Here is a 13,431-nt window from a genome sequence, read left to right on the forward strand (position 1 = left end):
TCTCTCAGCCTTAGAGGATGGCAATGGTAAACCCTCTCTGAAGATATTTTTTTACACATAGTTCCTCACAAAAGCATTTTGGGGTGCTTTTCCCCCAAAGCATAGTGTGCTGTTTTTCCCCCCCAGCTGTGTGCATTTATAGCCTTTCACATCATGCATGCGTTCTTTGGTACGTGTTCATTTCTGCAGTTTCTCAAGTGCTGCACATTTCTGAGGCCCAGTGTGCTTTGTCACCCAAGGTATCTGGGGTGGAACGGGGTGCAAAATAGTTTTGCTGAGAAAATGGGATTCGAAATACTGTAAATTCTTTCCCACTCCTTCCATAGAGAAAGTGAATTCCTCGCAGTAGCGTCAACTCCTGCTTTCCCCTCTAAACTACACATGGCAATGACAACAGTGCCACCCAGTTGCCATTTTGTGCATTGCACAGCATAGACAAAATACAGCCAGCTGATAGTGAGACATCCCACAAAAATATCTGTCTTGTGCCAAACAGCACAGAATGGTAAATTTCTAATAGACCAAACCAACCAAATTCCCACTTACACCTTTGTGGTCGTTGTGTGCATTCAAGTCATTTCCGACTTATAGTGAGAGGGGAAAGCTAGCGTGGGGTTTTCTTGGCAAGATTTGTTCGGCGGAGGTTTGCTGTTGCCTTCCCCTGAGGCTGAGAGAGTGTGACTTACTCAAGGCCTCCCAGTAGGTTTCACAGATGCTACCCTTTATTAAGACAAAAATGTTGAGACAAAATGGCAAGAGCAAGCCTATTTTTAACTGACCAGTTTGACACACGCAGCGCCAAACCAACCCAAACTGCATCAAATAGTACTGTGGCCATTTTGATAAGATGGTCTCTAAAGCCACTCCAGCAGCAATATTATCTGTTCTATTCCTGTCTGAGAACACTGTGTTCAGGAAGCTGGTTTTCAATGACTGCAATGCAATTATAAAACAAATTATATATAGCTGGAGACTCAATTAGACATTGCTGATTTTCAGAGGTCACAATGAACAAATGACAAAACGCACACGCCTGAATTTTGCTGGCATCTTACAGATGTGTAAGTTCTCCTATGGTCTTCCCGGGTCTTACCTTTCCTTCTTCCTCCCTGCAAGACCAAACTACATTTCTTTGCAAGGACAACTGTGGCAAAGTGCAGGTCATACATCTTCCTCACATCGTCTGCTCATTATTCCTGGCTGTGAATGATATAACCCATCGTCCCGCATTGTTACACATATGCTCAAGCACGGCAGTTAAGCATGGCAGGACCGTGCCTGGAGCATCATCCCCGCAGCATGCGGAAACTTCAATCTTTTCTAGCGTACAGGTCACTCATTTTAAGTCACTTTTAAATAACAAGGCAATGGTTACTTTAAACATATAACTGGAGGGAACTACTTTGGGGGACTTTGGAATTGTAATTGCAATTAATATATATACTTATCTCCATTTTTCCAAGCTGGGATCGGAACACATCTGATACTCTTTTTCTTTGATTGTTTCTCCCTCTCTCTTTTAAACACCCCAAGTTTTCCTGGATGGCTGTTTTGAAGAACATCAGTTACTATAGAAACATTTTTGCACTTCGGTGTGGAAAAAAAGTATTTGCGTATCCCAACCATCTTATATAATGGCTGGGAATTTATACGGCTGGGTTGTAAACATTGGCACTTTCTGCGGTTGCCATGGCCACCTCTGTCATTAATGTATTTATAGCCGTTTTAGATTATCATTGGTAATTATTCATTAAGGATGCGGATAACATCCTGGTGTGTCATTCGAATCCCCAAACAGAGTGCTTTGGGGGGAGATCTGCCAGCGATCCAAGACCAGCTTTAGCTCACTGCAAGTGACTGACAAATATTTTGCTCACCATCCCTGTGTCACAGCTAATTCCTCCAGCGATTCATCTTCATTTAGCAGGCATGACTAAACGGCAGATGGATATTTTTTAGAGCCACTGGGCCCTGCGACAACTCCACAAGGCCGACCAAACCTGAGAGGAACAAAACAGAAGCAAGTCATTTCTGGAATGAAGCTCAAATGCAAACAAGAAGCTTCCGCATCTTATGAGACTGTTTGATACCCGGCTCTGTTTGGGCACCAAGGTGAACAAAGTAGATAGACACAAACTTGGGTTGCGTCCACATTGCAGAAATAATCTGGTTTGACCTTACTTTAACTGCAATGGCTCAATGATATGGAATTCTAGGAATGGTAGTTGGTTGAAGCACTAGAGCAAAGCTTCGATTCCCCACTTGGCTATGGAAACTCACTGGGTGGCCTTGGGCAAGTCACATGCTCTCAGCCTCAGAGGAAGGCAAGGGCAAACCTCTGAACCAATCTGTGGGTATGGAGGGTTCGTATGCCCATCCTATAATGTGGGTACAACCCACATCTAAATGGCGGGTTTCTTCCAAGATTGCAGAGGGCACCCATTGTAGACTCTAGTATGTACCAGTGAAGGTACAGTGGGCCCTTGGTATTTACTGGATTTTGGTTCTAGGACCCCCCATGGATACTAAAATCCATGGATACTCAAGTCCCATTAAATACAATGGCACAGTAAGATGGGTTCACTTTTGGGAATTTATATACTTTTAAGATGTTTGCAAACTGTGGCTGCCTGAATCTGTGGATAAAAAAGAAAATCTGGATATGGAAGGCAGACTGGACTGGTCTTTTTGTTCTTGCAGTGCTCCTTTTGGGGATGGGCCTGAAAATGTGGAATTCAAAGCTATAGCCGTGTTAGTCTAGGATCAGTCTGTAGAGAGATCTTGTCGCACCTTTGAGACTCGCCAAAGGGAAGAAGTTGGTAGCAAGAGCTTTCATAGACTTCAATCTACTTCCTCAGATGTGTTTGGTCCTTGAAGAGGTTGATGGATTTCCACTCCATTCAGCTAAATTTGGTGTTTCTCATAGTGGTAGAATTCAAAGTTATAGCCGTGTTAGTCTGCAGAATCAGTATGTAGAGAGATCTTGTTGCACCTTTGAGACTCAGTAAAAGACAGGAGTTGGCAGCAGGAGCTTTCCAAGACTTGAGTCTACTTCCAAACGCATCTGAGGAAGGAGGCTCAAGCTTAGGAAAGCTCCTGCTGCCAACTTCTTTCTTTCAGGTAGTCTCAAAGAGGCGACAAGATCTCTCTCTATGCCTGAAAATGTGGCAGTTCACCATGGGGCCTCTAAACTGGAAAACGAAAGAAACAAAAACTTGCTGGAAGTCTAGGAAGTCAAGTGACTTAGATAGGATGTTTATTTGTTTTAGTGCTGCATAGATCTGCTTTGGCGTATATATTAATGGCCTTGTATGCCTGCAAAGCATTTGCAGTGAATTAAGACACTAAATTGGGACATTAAATAAATGTAGTTCAGTGGCCTATCACACTGCAACCACTAGGTGGCAGTGCAGAACAAAATGGTACAGCCGCATCCTCCATAGAGTAACCCAGCCAAGGTGGGATGAGAGCTAGGTGACCCTTGGGGTACCTTCCAAATCGGCCATTTTATGATCTGACATTTATTAATATACATATATATATATATTATATATATATAACAAAACCTATGTATAATGAACTTTTGCATGGCAACTGCTTGATAGATGGCTCCATTTTTCCAAATAAAGTGTGATTGTTCATTGCTGCCAAGTCAGCTTCGACACGGTGGCCCTAAGGAGGAGACCCCGCCAAGGCTGCATCCACACTGCAGAAATAATCTGGTCTGACCCCACTTTAACTGCCACGGCTCAGTGCCGTGGAATCCTGGGAACCGTAGTTTGTTGTGGCACCAGAGCTCCAGCACCACACTTTCAAATGAGTTGATTTGCCTCCTATCAGATTTCTTCACTGCAGCCTTGCCTGACCCTCCCCCTCGAGAATTGGAAACCATTCTGTTTTTCTATTTTCTGTCCTGACAGTGACCTCTTGTCCCGAGTATAAGTTATGCATCAATAAACTGTACCCAATATAAGCTTTATGGCTTTGTAGCCATAACTGGGTCCAAGAAAAACTAGCAAGAGCATGTTATGAGGAATCCTAAAGTTGCAAGAAAACCACCACCACAAGCCTTTACTGTGGGCCCTTGCTATCTGCCGGGGTTTGGTTCCAGGACCTGCCATGGATAACAAAATCCATGGAAGCTCACGTCCCATTATATACAACGGGATTGTCAAATGGTGTCCCTGATATAGAGTGGCAACATCAAGGTTTGCTTTGGGGAATTAGGAATATTTTCAAGCTGTGGACAGTTGAATCCGCAGATAAAGAATCTGTGGATATGGAGGGCTGACAGCAGTTGAAATCTTTTAATAAAACAAACCAACGGGGGCAAAACAAAAATGAAACAGACCATTATTCTCATTAGAGCTCCTGTTTTTTAAACCAAGAATACTTTAGAATACCTATAATGTGTTTTTTCGTCTTCTCTGAACAAAAAGAAGCACTTCCATGCAGTGGTTTAATTTGGGGTTTTGGCTTCTTTGCTAAATCTACCACGAATCAATTGTTCAGAATGTATGTTTTTATGCCTGAATGGTCTCACACATAGCGGTTGAGCCCCAATTGCTACCAAAGTATGTCTAAATGGAGGGCTGGGGCTGAGCGGTTCCCAGAGCCAGCGGGAACTGCACTGGGCCACCCACCCTTTAAAAAAACATTCGGCCTTATTAAACGTGATATTGCATGTGCATAAATTATTGCAGAGGACCGCAGGCTGGGAGAAGGCAAAGGGGTGTTCAGATCAATATGTTCCTGGAACACCCGAGACCCAACCTGTACTTGCCTGACAGCAACATCGAAGAAGATATTTGTCTCCTGGAATTCTCATTATAGAGTGGGAAGTGTTTTCTCCTTCTGACATCTCCCAAAGTCAGTTATCTGCATAAGGATCAAGAGCAAAGCAAGAAATACAGTGATAGATTGATCGGAAATGATAAACTGCAGATGATGGTGATGATGCAGAGAAGAAAATAAGTGTCAACAACCTGCTGGTGGAAATCCAGCAGCAAATTGAATGTTAATTTCATCTCCCTCTTCCAAGAGAACGGCCTGCCCATGTCTGTCGTTTTGGAAAAACAACAGCATGGCTATCCAAGAAGATCTGGCACCTGAAAATAGGAAGACGTCAAGCCTCTCCTCATGTAGGAAATCTTGGACTCGGCTCATTGCATTCTGTTCAGAATACAGTCATAGCCACGGACCCTGCACCCACAAATTCAACCATCCACAGCTTGACAATATCTCTGATTTTCCATTTGACTTGTTGTTGTGTGCCTTCAAGTCATTTCTGATCTCCAGCAGTCCTATTATAGGGTTTTCTTGGCAAGTTTCTTCTTTGTTCACATTGGGACACTGGTGTGCCCAGTAAAACACTGGTAAGTCACAATCATGGAGCCCCCCCCCCTTCAACTCTCCTTCACTCCATGGCCCTTCTTGGACTGTCCACTTTGTGCATGTTGCAATTACATCCATTGGAGGTGCCACACTTTCAGTTTTTTGCATCGCCACCCCAAATGCTTGGGTACAGTGGCTCCATCCATCCATTTTTAATGCGCACCTGCACTGGTGCATTTATATGCAGCTTTAAGGTTAGGATAGATTGCTCCTTCGGAAGCGCTCTGGCATTGGGGCGTTTATATGCACAGTCGAAGGTGTGCATTTTCTGGCTTCTTTTTGTTCTGTTTTTTAGCCCCGGAGCACAGCTTCAATTTGGTTTCTATGTGCGTCATCTAAACACCCCACCTTCAAAGCGGTTTGAAACCGCTTTATGTGGCTTGTGTGTTTCACCCCAAAGACAATGTTAGTTCCCCCCCCCCCCCTTTCTCTATTACAGCAGAGCCCTGGAATAACCTAGACTTTCAAATCCACATATAAGCATAACCTCAATTTTTCAGCCACCAAATGTTTTCTCATCATCTTCCAACCAAAGTACTCTTGATTAATTACAGCCTATATCCATTCTTGTTTTATTTGACTTCTATATTACTATTGTAAGTTCAAACATTACCTTCGCATTGTGCAGGATAAAGGCCATCAAAGAAACACGCCTGCAGAGCAAAAGCAGCAATTAAAATACCCAGCTGAATTCTGACACTGAATTCCGGCTGTTTTGCAAACGGCCTCGTCTCGCCAATGTTTTCTTATCTTGCTTTTGTCCCTCTTCCTTGCAAATTCTTTCTTGGCCTTGCCTGCAAAGCAGCTTCGAAATGATGTGGACATAGCTATTCTGAAGAGGGCTAGAATATTTCTCTCCAGAAACACTTCACTGAAATTAGACGCTGAAGCATGTCGACTGATTGCATCCCATGCGCCTCCCCAAGTGCTGCTTTTTTCTGACAGATTCCATTAAAGAGTGTCACGGAGAATAAAAGGAGGGAGGCCGGGTCAGACAAGGTTAAGCAGGTCAGGTCATGTTTCTCTTTCTTCCCTATTTCCCAAAGCCTCAGGATCATTGCATAGAAATTATGCCATTTAATCAGCTGTTAGCAATTTGAGCTTGGCACGGGAGTCAGCAAAATCAAAGGAAGGGATGTCTCACAAAGGAAAAGAGGAAAGGACAAGAAGAACAGTTGCATTCAGAGCAACACAGGTGGTTAGCCTGTCACAGAGCAACATGACAGACCCAGACCAGAAACCTATTACAATTGGACCTCCCTTTTATATAAGGGACACCATGTTACTTTAATGCTTACTTCAGGTAAGTAGAGTGAAGCAGTGGTTCCCAATCTTTGGCTTTTCGTATGCTCTAGACTTCACTAGGATTACTTATGTAATTTAAAAAATTATTATTAGACTTTTGGATGTACACTTATCCCTCCCAATTTGTGAGGGATCTGTTCCGGACCCCCATGCGTATCAGAAATATTGCAGATATTCAAGCCCATTAGTTATAATGGCGGTCCGCCATTTTGTCCCTCTTTCCTTGCTGTCCGCGAAGGACCAAAACCGTGGACTCCTAGTCCGCGAATGGGGAGGGAGGAGCGTACTTTGTTTTAATCTATGTTATAAGCCACCTTGGTTCCCATGCTGGGAGAAAGGCAAAGAATAGAATGAATAATTCCATAGAGTGGAGCAATGGGAGATACAATGGTATCAAACTGCTAGAACTGTACCTGTGCAGTATGTCATAGCTCTGCCCCATCAATAACTGGGAAGGCTGCACATCAGCAGCCACATGTAATACACACTGATGTGGACAACCTACTATGTATCAATATTGATGTCACTGGCAGTTCTATTCAATAGGACCCTCCTTCCCACTGCACTGTTGGAGTCAGTAAGCTCTTTGGACATACTTTCCAGCACTGCTCAAAATCTACCTCAAATCTCCCCATTTGAACAGTCAGATCTGTTGGTACATTCCAATGCTAGCGGGAGAGAAATTGAAATACTCTTGGGGCCCTTTGGCCTGATACTTTTGATGCTAGCAAGAAAAAAACAGGAATGGTGTGACTGAGGGATGAAAAGATCCTTGGTAGCAGCATCTCATGATCTTCCACACTGAGCAATAGGACGATTTTTGAAAGGAAGCCAAGCAGAAGACACATGCTTTGCTTCAGTACGGGCACATTTCAATATGGGCTTTCAGCAGATCCTCCAATTCGCCAAGAACAGGCAGTATCTCTCTGTAGTAGCTTAAAGACGTAGAAAGTAGGTCGTGGAAATTAATCCTGCTGGTTCCAGCAATTAGAGTATACAATTGGGTCGAAAGTTCACGCTGCGCCTGGGAATGCAGACAGAGATGGAGTTTCTGTTTCCTTAGGAGCAGATGCAGTTTAGTCTCTGCGTGGCTACTGGGCAAAGATCTAATTTACATTTGGAAACGGTTGTTTTCTTGCATTATTTCAGAGATGCAGGGGTGCAAAAGAAGTATGATACAACTTAAGGGTGCAAGAGGTTCTTCGAAGATTAATCTACAAGAGCTTGAGTTGATGAAGAGGTCAAAGCCCAGACTACAAACAGGGTTGTAATGTTGCGCCCCGCAAACCAATGAAATGGAAGGCGTTTGTTAGCAAAAGAAAAATCCAGAGAGAAACGCATTTGCAAAGTGCCTGAGTTACTTACTATACACTCAGTGGCCAACTGTTGGGAGCAGCAACCAATATTGGATGTTTTGAATTTGCAATAGAACAGTACAGTTAATAATAATAATAATAATAATAATAATAATAATAATAATAATAAACGTGTTGGGGAGTGCTAGGGTTATTGCCCAAGTGGAAAGGGGGAAGTAGCCCACAAAAGTTTGGCGACCACCACATTAAATGGAAAGGAGCCCTCTCCAATTTTCACTCTGTCAACCCTACGCGTACCCGACCTAGCATGCTTGGTGAAGGCTCAGCTATGCCAAGGGGAGAGCTGAATCGCCTCCTCCCTTGTATTTGCCACCATTGCCTCCATATCCTCTACCCAGCTCTGCTGAGGCTTCACCAACTGTGCCAAGTGGCAGAGCCACAAGGAACTGGTGGCAGCAGGCACAGGTCTACAACAAACTCAGCAAAGTTGTGAGGACTGCCTTGAGGAGCTGCCAATGCTGGTTTCCTTCTGGTGCCAAGCCAAAACATGGCTTTTTAAATTAAAGCCTTTGGGAACCAATTTATCTCCAAGTGTACATTTACATGGTTTTAAATTGCGGCAATGTTGCTTTAACTGCCAGTCCGTATGTTTTCATCTTGTTTCAATTACTGATGGTTTTAATCTGGAAGTATTTAAAATTGTTTGTGTCGTACGCTGCCCTGTGAGAGTATAGGATAGAAATATTTGAATGGCATAAAAAATTTAATAACTTTTGAACTCCCTACACTCGTCATGGGAGACAAGGTGAGCCAAAACCTTTGTTTTACTTCTGGACCCGTGTCCGCCTTACCTTGTATTCAGGCTGTATATGCTGTGTCCTTCCTCCCGCCCTCTGCTTGCTTTTGCTACAAGTTGAGCTTGGTGTATTGTTGAAAGGCCACAATGAACAGTCTTGAACTCCAGAGGAAGCTGCCAATAAACGGTGGTGTCTATAAAAAGAAACATGTGGTCAGGAAATGGTTTCCTACACGAAGGCAAGGCAGAACAGGCGTGGACTCCAACCAGAGAGGTCAGAAAATGCTTCCAAGATGACAACCATATGGGGAGCAGTCCTGCCCCTCCTTTCCAACAAAAAGAAATAACACCATCTTTCTGGCTGGGCTATTTGATACCACTTTCTCCCAATTGCATACCATCCTTTGCACTGCACTACATTCAAGAGAGTGAAAATGACTCAAGAAAAGAGACCTTGCTCAAGTCATTCGGATAGGAATGATCAGTTCATTGATGTGCTGCATCATCTGGCACAAACTTTGGAGAACAAGACTGTTCCTTCCCTTGCCTATTTTGAGACAATGCTCTGGGATACTCAGAGGCTGGAACCTGCCATCCCTCCCACTGTCAGCACTCTTAACTACTATGAGGTTATTCAGATGGTGAAAATAATCTGGGTTGAATCTTTGTTGTTCAGATGCATTTCGAATGCACCCGATTAAGTATTCTGGGAGACTGCCAACCCCCCCTCCCCACGTAACCCAGTATAATTGATATTGTCCCCCCCCCCCGGGTGTTTAAAAAACATTTGCATTGTTGGCAGTGTGAATAACCAATGTAAATAGACCCAGGATATACCAGGATAAACTCTGCATGTCTTGAACGTGTTTCAAATACATTCGCATCATCGACTCCATCTTTATGCGAGTGCTGGCACATGTGAGCAACAGAACTCACAGAAATGTAGTACCATAGTGTGAATAACAAACCTTGAGTGAGATTATTCACACAGTGTTCACAAAACAACTATTATTGTTATTATAAATTCATTTATAGCCTGCTTTCCTCCTGATCTAGGACTCAGTATGGCCTACAAAAATGAAAACAGATAGCAAAGTAATTCCACTGTTGTCTCTAGCAGTGACAAGACAAAGGCCTTACTCAGTGTGGCAGTTTAAGCTTCTTTGGTTGCAATTCCCAAGAAATTCCCAAGGATGTCTGTCTGGTATGCAAAAGTGAAGTTGCTCTCCCTAAAATACCACTAGCCTATTTAGTCCTGAACTCTCTTCAATACTATATTGGCAGTGACCCTTTCAAATTCCCTAAAGAGCCTGGACACAATGAAGGGAGGGAGGGCCAAGAAGTGCTCTTTGTTGGCCATTGCACTGCGTAGCTCATTAGTAATGCAGGTCTAGCAAATTACCTACACGCCACATTCCCCAAAGTAACCCCGCTGTTCTGAGTTCTTTCAGCTGGAGATACTCAGACCTTTTGCACGCAGACATGACAACTGAGTTTATAGCCTTTCTCATGGAAGAGGCTATGGGCTAGGCAGCGGGGAGGATCCTTACGAATATTTTCCTAGTCACAATCTGGAGGTGGTTGTGAGAAGAATCAGAGCCCTTCCATCACACCTTTGCATTGCAATTCAAGTATTTTACTCTCATCCTATTCCTGATATTCAGGAAGAGTGGAGAGAAAAATGCCCGGAGCGTAATTAGATAAAAGGAAGTTGAGCTGAATTTTTAGGAAGAGGATTTTCAGAGAACGCTCTTTCAAGACCAAATAAATTCCGTTAACGGTACTGAATCAATGCTCCAACATTGTTCTCTAATCACACATCAACAATAATTTGGGTATATTTAGCTAGCTGGAAAAAGTGTGTTATAGGCTGTTTGAGGTGTTGTTTGTTTGTTGTTGTTGTGGTGTGCCTTCAAGTCATTTCTGACATCATGACCCAATGCTTTTGATATAAAATCCTCTGATAAAGGCTATGTTCTGGCTCATTTTATTCTGGGTTTTACCCCAGTCTCCTGGTATCATGGCACATAAATATAAAGAATCACAGCAGACAATTGCAAAACATTTTGTTGCTTGCATCTTAATCTTACGTCTAATCAAGAGTAGAAATTTTAGACCCTGCTGAATCTGCCACCCTCCTTCTCCAAAATGTCCAATCCTCTGTACCATCCTATCTCCGCTGGAGACTAAAACAGTACCTTACCATGTCTTTGACTGACAGCTTGTATATCTGTCTGACTAAATTTCCATTATTACTCTCATCTAGAGCTTCTTTATGTTAAAATTAGTTGACTAGTGTTTTCAAAAGTAAAGGTGGCTGTTTGAAGTGTGGGACAAACATATTAACATGGAGTTGGCCTTTCTATACTGAGAATGGCACCTGTTGCATTTTTGCATCTCTGTAGCCCTGAGCATGCTACACCTACTTATTTGTATTTATGCTTTTTGCATTTTTATGCTGGGAGCAAAGCTGCACCTTGTTGCGTTTCTCCCTGCTGCACAGGACCTTTCGGTCCCGGAAGAAATCTGGTTTTTGTTTGTTTGCTTTGACATATCAATACTGGGAGAAATATATACCTGGTACCATTCTGCCTCTCCCTACTGGAAGTAGCTGCACCAGTTGAAATTCCACATTGTACTGGGAAAGCTGTGTCCGTTCAATGCCTGTCGCCACACAGTTGTTGTTACAAGAAAAAGAAAAAAGAACACATTCTCAACTTGGTTTGCTCCTTTTGTTGGCATGCAAAAGTGCTTTGGCGGGGGCATCCTCTCATGCCCGCTGTGCCAGTGAATGCAGGCGGAGACTGATGGAGCACGTGGACCAGATGGAATGAGACAGACATAAAGAAAGAAAAGTATTTTGCATGAGGGAAGTTGGCAGGGAGGCTGGAATTGTGGGTTGGGGGAGTGGGAAGCAGGAGTAAGGCCAGGAGGAGGCGTATAATAACACTTGGAACAGTCATTTTGTTGAGTGGCAGAGAGCCTAGCGATCTGTTCTTAACCCAACGAAACACAGTGTGTAAATCTGCTTTTGACCTGTCCCCGGGTCATTGGCAATGTTGTCTAGGGCAGGGACCCCTTAAAGGTGGTGGTCCCTGGACCAGTCTGTGGTTCCCGAGTCCTCAGACAGAAAGGAAGGAGTTGAAGTCAGTGGGAGACAAATATAGTCCAAGGCCCTGGCACATTGGGGGGAAAAGTTGCCAGTTCCCCACATCAGAGAAGGAATGTTCTAGACAACAAGCAACAGTTGGACCCTTCATTGGCCACCGAAGACCACGACTATTCCAGTACTTTGCACAATAGCAGAGGCAGATGAGAAAAGCTAACTCCAGCTCTTCTGAGGGTTTGGAAGCAAACTCGGAGGAGTCTGTTTGTATGTGTTTCTGCCCATGGCAATGGCGGATGAAGCAACTGTTCCTCCGGATCAAAATGCCCCAGCACACTGGCGCTGCAAGCTCTGGTTCCATTGCACAGCCACTGGAGGGATGTACCTCTTCGCTAATTTTCTTCTCCAAGGAAGCAATTGGTAATTTTAGCAATTTCCTTCCTGCTGTAAGTTCTGAATCCACAGTTCAGGACTTATAATGTGCAAAATGTGCATGTAGTATTTTTGCACACAGATCCCCATTTTTTGTGCAGGAAACACCAGAATGCTGTGCTTTGGTATTTCTACTGAAGATACATGTGGTATTTTTGCATAGGAAAGAATATTTTGTTCTGCTTTTGTTTCTTGCACAAAAACACCCCATATGAATTTTGGGCAGAATAAGTCCCAAACTGTAAAGATCCTCATCCATCCAGGATTCTTTTGGCCAGGGTTTCAAATCGTCGATAAACACATTTTTGAAAACCATTCTTTGCATGTCTCCCCATGCAATGTTGATACCCAAATGTTTTCCTTTGGCAAAAAACATCCCTGCAAAGGCCTAAAGATAAATGCAGGGTTGATAGTCTCAGTTCATCCCCCCCCCCCAGGTATTCACTTTTCCCTTATGAGAGGCTCACTGTCTTGAAACCTAAGAGAAATCTGTCAATGTTGGGGCCTTGCCAATCGCTGGAGTGTGAACTGACATCCTTTCCAGGTTGGAAGGTTTGGAAAGAAAAAGCAAATACATTTCAAGTCACTACTAGTTTCTTTAAAAATTAAATTGCAAGTACTTTCACTTGATTTAATTCTTCCTTAGACTAACATACGAAATTGGCTGCGCCAGCATGTGCTAATGAAATCTCCCCCGCTCCTTCAAAGCTGAGGCTTGTGAAGGCTTGAAGGCCTGAGAAAGAACATTCCATTTATTGGAACAGGAAAACTCTAGAGTCAGCCCAGGGCACCGATGGAAAAATTTCTTCTTCTCCAGCCATGCAAAATCCCAAGACTCCAGGTTCATCAACAGTTGATGAATCACTGGCAGGCTTTCCCATCAAAGAGCACTTTTCTTCAAGGCTATCCAGCCAATTCTTTTCATGGGAGAGTGGGTGTTCGGCTTTACATACCCTCGAGAATTAGCTTTTGGTATTTTGGCTTTTGCTATTTGGTATTTTGGCTGGCTTTCATGTGCATGTATGTGCCTTCATGTTGCCTGTCAGGTTATGGTGATCCCGTGAATTTCATTGGGTTTTCTT

General features: G+C 43.4%; 1 long non-coding RNA gene across 1 annotated transcript; it reads right to left on the reverse strand.

Moving 5' to 3' along the window:
* Positions 1-1,480: 1,480 nt before the first annotated feature.
* LOC149281172 (uncharacterized) lies at positions 1,481-8,973 on the reverse strand. The gene is made up of 3 exons (XR_016278068.1): positions 8,867-8,973; positions 1,878-2,000; positions 1,481-1,546 (listed from the first exon to the last, which is right to left on the reverse strand). It is a non-coding gene; the product is annotated as an uncharacterized LOC149281172 (long non-coding RNA).
* Between the last annotated feature and the right edge of the window lie 4,458 nt (positions 8,974-13,431).

Source organism: Sceloporus occidentalis, unplaced genomic scaffold (genome assembly GCF_023333645.1).
Source record: "Sceloporus occidentalis isolate IW3139 unplaced genomic scaffold, rSceOcc1.0.p SCAF_138, whole genome shotgun sequence".
In the NCBI taxonomy this organism is placed as follows: domain Eukaryota; kingdom Metazoa; phylum Chordata; class Lepidosauria; order Squamata; family Phrynosomatidae; genus Sceloporus; species Sceloporus occidentalis.